The 8,825-nt window shown below is 42.4% G+C and overlaps 2 pseudogenes; both read right to left on the reverse strand.

Moving 5' to 3' along the window:
- Positions 1–2,266: 2,266 nt before the first annotated feature.
- On the reverse strand, positions 2,267–4,268 carry LOC111972297 (tripartite motif-containing protein 16-like; annotated as a pseudogene).
- Positions 4,089–5,054, reverse strand: LOC111971865 (E3 ubiquitin/ISG15 ligase TRIM25-like; annotated as a pseudogene).
- Positions 5,055–8,825: the final 3,771 nt, after the last annotated feature.

Here is an 8,825-nt window from a genome sequence, read left to right on the forward strand (position 1 = left end):
CCAGAAATGTTCCATACGTAAATAAATCTTAACTCAAAAACACATTTGTTTACATCTCTGTCAGTGAGCATTTCTCCTTTGCCAAAATAATCCATCCACTTGACATGACATTGCACAGGTGCACCATGTGCTGTAGACAGTAAAAGGCCACTCTAAAATGTGCAGTTTTGTCACACAACACAATGCCACAGATGTCTCAAGTTGAGAGAGCATGCAATTGGCACGCTGACTGCAGGAATGTTAACCAGAGCTGTTGCAAGATAACTGAATGTTAATTTCTCTACCATAAGCCGCCTCCAACGTTGTTTTAGAGAATTTCACAGTACGTCTAACAGGCCTCACAACCACAGGCCACGTGTAACCACGCCAGACCAAGACTTCCACATCTGGCTTCTTCACCTGCGGGATCATCTGAGACCAGTCATCCTGACAGCAGATGAAACTGAATTTGCACAACCAAAGAATTTCTGTACCCACTGTCAGAAACCATCTAAGGAAAGCTCATCTGCATGCTCATCGCTCTCACCAGGGTCTTGACCTGACTGCAGTTCAGCGTCATAACCAACTTCAGTGGGCAAATGCTCACCTTCAATGGCCACTGCATGCTGGAAAAGTGTGCTCTTCATGGATGAATCCCGGTTTCAACTGTACCGGACAGATGGCAGACAGCGTGTATGGCATCTTGTGGGCGAGTGGTTTGCTGATGTCAACGTTGTGAACAGAGTGCCCCATGGTGGTGGGGTTATGGTATGCGCAGGCACAAGCTATGGACAACAAACACAATTGCATTTTATCGATTGCAATTTGAATGCACAGAGCTACTGTGACGAGATCCTGAGGCCCATTGTCATGCCATTCATCCGCCACCATCACCTCATCTTTCAGCATGATAATGCACAGCCCCATGTCGCAAGGATCTGTACACAATTCCTGGAAGCTGAAAATGCCCCAGTTCTTCCATGGCCTGCATACTCACCCGACATGTCATCCATTGAGCATCCCATGTTTGGGATGCTCTGGATCAACGTGTATGACAGTGTGTTCGAGTTCCCGCCATATCCAGCAACTTTGCACAGCCATTGAAGATGAATGGGACCACATTCCACTGGCCACAATCAACAGCCTGATCAACTCTATGCAAAGGAGATGTGTCTGCATGAGGCAAATGGTGGTCACACCAAATACTGACTGGTTTTCTGATCCACGCCCCTACTTTTTTTTTAAAGGTATCTGTGATCAGCAGATGCATATCTGTATTCCCAGTCATGTGAAATCCATGGATTAGGACCTAATGAATTTATTTCAATTGACTGATTTCCATATATGAACTTCAACTCACTAAAATGTTTGAAAATGTTGCATGTTGCATTTATATTTTTGTTCCGTGTAGCTAATAATTTAATAGGATCTCTATGGCGTTGCCAAAGATGGGTGTTTTTGAAAACTCTGGTGTTGCTTTGATATAAATATTTTTCTGTTGTAGATCATTTCTCAGGTTCTATGGATTTTAGAAATGAACTACACTGTATCAGACATTGGTATTTATTTCAATAAATCTTAGTTTCTAAGTTTGTGCTTTTTATTGGCAAAGAGTGTGTTGGACTGACTTTCATTTGGTGCGGCAGGTAGCCTAGCGTTGGGCCAGTAACCGAAAGGTTGCTAGATCGAATCCCTGAGCTGACAAGGTAAAAAATCTGTCGTTCTGCCCCAGAACAAGGCAGTTAACCCGCTGTTCCTAGGCCTTCATTGTAAATAAGAAATTGTTCTTAACTGACTTGCCTAGTTAAATGAAGGTTAAAATAAAACATGTTGTTTCTAGTGTGGGTCAGTAGGCAACGGTCCTCCCCAACTATTCAACTATTTGTGCAGGTGAGGTGATGGGCATTTTCATTTTACTGTATCATCATGTACTACTAGTCTAGTTTGGTGAGGCATCTTAAGTTATTCATTCTCAGCAACTCTGTATCACATTGGAACGTACAGTATATCTGTTTTATAATAAATAAATACTAAATAAATAAATAACAAGATTTATAACCAATGTTGCATAGCCTGAGGCCTAAATTCTCAAATATAAGCTTTTCTTTTTGAGCATTAAAGAACATCGACACATTTATTTCTTATTCATTCTTATATGCAATTGGTATACTTCTTTCTTACTCATACAGCATTTAATTTGTATAATTTGGTGTAAATGATTGCCGTTAGAAGTGGGTGCCGTTTATAATCCCCAACAGACAAACCCCCATACTTCTTTTCAATGTAAAAAGAGGATTTCAAACTTCCTTCTTTGCTACACTGCACGTTCTGTCTAGCCTTGCTTTCACAAAAGCATCATATTTTTATTATAATAATTTTCATTTATTTCATGCGGCACAATTTCATCCTGGACTGTATTTTTATCCAGAAAACAGGATAGAGTGGTTGAGTGAATGTAGTTTGTACTCTATAGAGGAGGGTTATTGTGTCAGTAATGTTATAGAACGTTAGCGATCCAGCCTTGTGATCCAAGTAGAGCCCTATTTTCTTAGAGGGCCAAAAAGGTAGTTGTTTAGTCTGTTTAGTATTCTCCCAAACACAGCGACCAAACACATCCAAACTCCAGGTCTGTTCATGAAAGTTTAAAATCCAATCAAAATTATATCATAACTAGGACACTTCTTTCTGTTTATCCCTTTATATGCAACACCCATAATAACCTGTCCTCCACTCCATTCAACTTCCCAGTAACAGCGGCCTGAGAGAGCCTCTCTACACAGTACTACAGCATTGTTTACAAATCTCTCTGGGTGGTCAGGATAAGGCAGCGCCACATCCTTCCATACATCCTCTTTGTTGTCTTTGGAGAGAAGGAGGTTTTTATGTGCGGTGTTTAGGTCCAATGTGAGCTGACAGGCATCTGATGGTAAGAAATCAGATATGATGAACCCGTACAAAAATTATTGATCTGTCTGCCTGTCTGTCTGTTGTTTGTCTTCCATACTTACATTTCAAAAACTCCTCCCTTGTTGTTGGTACTTTACTCTCCACAACCTTTTCTTTTACTTGGGGTAGAGCTAGAGGGATACAGAAATAATGAACTAAAGACAGTAAATTATGTTGCATTAGTCTCAAGATAAACTGTGATTGTGCTGATGTAATTTTAGTGCAAATGTGTGGTGAAAATTGGCTCACGTGGACTGGGCTTTGATGTCTGCAGTATATGAACATCCTGTAATGTGGAAACGGATATATAGTCCTAGTGAGTATAACAATGTAATTTAGCCATTCTATACAGATTCAGGTATGTATACAGAAGTCTGTTTATTTGTTGTTTTTTAATTAGGTTTACTCAATTAAATGAAGGAAAGCTATTGATTGGTCAGTGGAGATGGTTTGAGTGTAACAAGGGATTTGAAAGTTTGGTTTGTTTGTTGCAAACCTTTTTTAGAGATTTTTACGAAGGTCCCTTTGCAGATGTCCTCCAATCGCTGTTTCAGTTCAGCCACAGATTTCTTCACGTCTTCAAAAGACACTTGTTGGCTGACATTGATGCTGCATGAGTCTCCGCATCCAGGGAGGGCTAGGATTGATTGACAGCTCTATAGACACAGACAGGCAATCTTAATATACAAGTTGGATCCTGACAAATTCAAAGTGAAACAAAGTACCAGAGGAATTCTGTGTGAATTTGGCACAAAAAAAAAACATTTGAATGAAGAGTCATTGTATCCAGGAGTCTTGATAGTGCCAATATTACCTGGAGGAAAATAATAGAATCTTTTGTTTTTGACAACTGCCCAAGCTCACCATCTCTCCTCCTCAACTCTGCAATCTCCTTTTGCAACTGGTCAACCTGCTCCTCAGCCTGGCCCACAGCAGCAATCTCCTGTGATCTGATCAGTCTTTTCACATCAGAGTGCCACTTCTCAACAGAGCGGATCATTTCATCAAAGACCTTGTCACTATCTTCAACAGCTACCTTTSCTGAGTACTGTAGGGAGGCACACACAAATAGAGAGTGGGAGAGAGAGCAGCAGTCTTCTCATACAGACCTCTCATACAGCTCTGAACACTGAACTTATCAGATGATTGGTTGGAGAAGAGCTTCAGTTGTCAGAAGTTGAAGTTCTCTCATCAATACTCACTGTGAGAGACTCCATGGCKTGCTTCAACCGCAATAGCTCCTTCTCTTTCCTCTTGATTACTTGCTTGAATTTCTTGTGAGCCTCCTTCAGTTCTTTCTGTAGATCCAAAACTCTTATGAGTAAAAATTATATGGGATTTCATTGGAATGGTGCTTTAAACCTTGGGAGGTTAGGGCAGTGTTTTGTTTACTCTCTAGCTACTGTTTATTTGCTATGTGGACTTCAGACTAAGTCCTATCTTTTTTATCAGTGTGGATACTGAAGCATAGGCTACAGTTTCAAATGTTTAATTCAGGACTTAAAAAAAGTCATACAAAACATGTAGAAGCAGTCTCAGAGAGCTTTCCTGTTTTTCAGTGCTTTCAGCAGTTTCATGGCCTTTGTGTACACCCATCAAACACTCATAACAGATACAAAGTTGATCCGTACGGCAGTAAACCTCCAGCAGTTTTTCATGCTGGGAGCAGATCTTCTCCTGAAGCTGTATGGAGGCTTCCTCAAGCCTGTCTTTTTCCTGGGTTTAGCTTGTCATGAAGCTTGAGGTGTGTTTCACAGTACGAGGCCAGGCACAGAAGACAAGACTTGATGGCTTTCTGCTTTCTCCCAGTACAGACATCACACACAATATCCCCTGGTTCAGCATAACTAGGAAGAGAAGGGTCAGCTTGGAGTTCTTCAGTATTCTTCAGTCTTTCCACTACCTCTGCAAACATGGTATTTTTGTTCAGAGCAGGCCTTGTGGTGAATATCTGTCTACACTGAGGACAGCTGTAGACACGTGTCTGGTCATTTAGACTCCAGTAGTGCCTTAATACAGCCCATGCAGTAACTGTGTCCACAAGGAATGGTCACAGGCTCCTTCAGTAGATCCAGACAAATTGAACAAGTGAATTGTTCTTCACCAAATAATGAACAAGCCTCCGCCATTTTAGAGATTGTGGCCGAGACTAATGTTTATCTTGTGTGTCAGGGCTGGTTCGTGTATAGTGCAACGATCTGAATTCCTATTCGTTCTGAAAAATGACATTTCCTGTTTTGTCTGCACAGCTGAGGGGTGTGGTACAGTAGGTGGCAGCCAGTGGTGTAAAGCACTTAAGAAAAACTACTTTAAAGTACTACTAAGTTGTAGTACTTTTACTCCACCACATTCCTAAAGAAAATATGTACTTTGACTCCTATACATTTTCCCTGACACCTAAAAGAACAAGTTGCATTTTGAATGCTCAGGCAGGACAGCAATATGGTCCAATTCATGTACCTATTAATATAGCACGTTGTCATCGCTACTGCCTCTGATCTGGCAGACTCACTAAAGTCTGAGTGTTGGAGCATGCCCCTGTCTTTCCAGAAAAAAAATAAAACCATACCATCTGGTTTGCTTAATAGAATTCCTATTAAGCAAACCAGATGGTATGGTTTTATTTCTTTTCTGGAAAGACAGTGGCATGTATAAAATGTCATTTCTACTTTTACTCAAGTATTACAATCGAGTACTTTTGTTTGCGGACCGCCATAGTTCCATAAAAGAAGAAGCAATTTTTATCAAGTTCTCCATCTGGGGCTTGAATGTGTACTAGTCGGCTATGCTCAACTGTAACGGTCGTCTTTTGGTGAGAGAGTGGACCAAGGCGCAGCGGGTGATGAATACATGATGAATTTATTTCCACAAAGACGAAGACGGTAAAACTCTTACACAAACTACAAAACAATAAACGACGTAGACAGACCTGAACTTAAGAACTTACATATACACGAAGAACGCATGAACAGGTACAGACTACACGAACGAACGAACGAACGAACGAACGAACGAACGAACGAACGAACGAACGAACGAACGAACGAACGAACGACGAAACAGTCCCGTGTGGTAGACACGGACACAGGAACAATCACCCACAAACAAACAGTGAGAACAGCCTACCTTAATATGGTTCTCAATCAGAGGAAACGTCAAACACCTGCCTCTAATTGAGAACCATATCAGGCAACACATTTAACCCAACATAGAAACACATAACATAGAATGCCCACCCCAACTCACGCCCTGACCAACTAAACACATACAAAAACAAGGAAAACAGGTCAGGAACGTGACATCAACGATAAGTTATAGATTTTCTCTTAGTGCTAGAATTCAACAAAATATATATACTGCTCTCTGACTGCTCACAGCTACCAAGAATGCTGTTCTGAATTGGTTTGTTTAATAATAGGGTCAACTTCAACAATGAAAGGTCCACAGAAACTGGAGCTGCAACAACTTCAATGACCAGTTCATTTTAAAACTGAAATAGTCATCCCTGAACTACTAGGTACAATTTTGTGTGATTTTTGAAGTGTATGTTTCTATTTCTTTTGTTTCTTCTTTAAAGTTTAGCAAAGTACACAGTGATACTGTATGCTTTCTTGTATTCAGAATAGACCTGTATCAGAACGACTGGTGAGTTACACCATCTGCCTTTCCTCCAACCTGACTCTTAGATAGACCCTCATCCGCTACAGAAAAGACTAACACCTGTTGGAGTTGGTGGATTAATGGCAGCAGTGGATCCTTACTCTGTGCACTGTATTCTCACCTCTTTGACGCTATCCCTTGAAGCTCCATCTCTCTTCCTCTCCCCTTTCCCCAGGCTCTCAGGCTCGGTCTCCAGAAGAGAGATTGTCCTCTGGTGGGGACAGGAAGAAATGGGAGCCTGCACCCATTCTCTCCGTAGCTCAGCAGACCATAGAGGAGACGTGTATCAGGACCGCTGGTGAATAAACTACATGCATGCATCCCAGGACAATATCTCCTACATCCACACTATATCTTACATGTATCCTAATGGCTGTCTGTTTGTGTTGTAGAGCAGACAGTGGGCGAGGTCATTCGGATGGACGATGTCCCCAGAAAAGCGTTTCTCAGCTGCTGGGGAATGTCGGCATCTGTGAAGAGAAACTCACCAGTGAGTCCTTCTTTTACCCACCAACACACACACTCGCTATCACCATACACATCCAGTACAGACTCGACGCCTAAGTATTAACGACTCTGCTAATGATTCTGATTGGTTCCCAAGACAACCTTAAGCGAATGGCTGAGATGGGTGGTGTGAGTGGAACTAAGCAAGTGATGCGCCCAGAGCCAAGCCCACCTGCTGTGGCACCTGTTATTCAGAACACAGAGGCCAAAGGTCAGGAAGTGGGGGCGACCTTAGTAGAAGTGACAGGTCAGGAGAAGAGGCAGACTATGTTAGAAGAGATGCTGAAGACGCCACCCAAACCTATAGAGAGAGCGGGTGAGTGGGTTACGTACTGTACAGGTTATCAGTTACTGACACTCTTTATCCAGAGACATACAGGCAGTGGAATATATCAGCCCATCTAAATCACTCAGGCAGATGTTCTGGTGTTCTTTCCAGATCCAGCAGACTTGGAGTGAGTGGTCCTGGAAGAGGGCCAAAAGCGGGCTGCAAATCCCCCAGCTGGCGTAGAGCAGGCATGGAAACAGGCCCTGCTGCTGACGTGAGGGTTTACTGCCTCCACTGGAGCGACATGACATACATCTAATCCAAGTATATGCCTATTCCTAGTGACCTAATGTGATTTTCATTGACATTATTAACATTGGATTAAAAACCTCTAGACTAAAATGTGACTTGAACTGTAATGAAGTTTAGCCATTTTCTTGGATTATTTAGGACATGTTKATGAAACTCAATTATAAAGAATTATGTCTTGCAAAACCAGCCTTATGAATACAGAATTCCTAATGGATACTTGCGTTGTATTTTGTGTGTGACTTCCCTATTAGGCCACCAGAGGGCAGAGTAACACCAGCAGAAACCAAGGGGGTTGGAGAGAGGGCAGAGAAACAACCCAAATCGTCAGGTAAACTGAGAGAGACACTGCTACAACTAGACTGCCTTTTCGGTGAAGCTGGTGTCCCATGCTCAGCTGCCTTTTCCTCTTTCTTTCTCTTTCCCTCCCTCCGTCTAGCTATTGTGCCAGTGTGTGAGGAACCTCTGTTTGTGAAGCTGTGCTCCTCGCCGGCCCACCGTCGTACTGCAACTCTGGTTCTTATGTCAGCCCAGTCGTCCATGGAGAACTCGTCCTCCTCTCTGGCCTCACGCTCTCGCTCTGTCTCTCCGCTCCGCTCCAAACACCACAACGCCCTCTTCATCAGCCTCTCCGCGGGCCAGTTCGACGCCAACAACCCCAAGGTGAATAACAACACTTCTCCTCATGGAGACTGGGGATAATAACTAAAGAGAGTGGATGGATGTGGAATTATAAAGGAAATATTATGAATAACGAAGTAATAACATTCTCATAGTCGCACTAATATTGTAACCCTGTCCCTGAACATGTACACAATCACAACACAAGAAAAAAGCATATTTCCTCCATAAAATGAATAAATGAAATGGCTCATTTCTATCAGRCAGTATCATATATAAATCACAATTTACATTTTAGTCATTCAGCCGACTCTCTTATCCAGAACGACTTATAGGAGCAATTAGGGCTAAGTGCCTTGCTTAAGGGCACAATGCCTGATTTTTCAACTAGTCGGCTTGGGGATTCGAACCAGCGACCTCTCAGTTACTGGCCCAATGCTCTTAACCGCTAGGTTACTTGCCGCTCCCGTAAGTAAGTAGCCTTGTACGAGCCTTGACTTGTGCGAGCCAGAACGACTCGTAGGATCAGTCTCCT

Source organism: Salvelinus sp. IW2-2015, linkage group LG13, assembly GCF_002910315.2.
Source record: "Salvelinus sp. IW2-2015 linkage group LG13, ASM291031v2, whole genome shotgun sequence".
In the NCBI taxonomy this organism is placed as follows: domain Eukaryota; kingdom Metazoa; phylum Chordata; class Actinopteri; order Salmoniformes; family Salmonidae; genus Salvelinus; species Salvelinus sp. IW2-2015.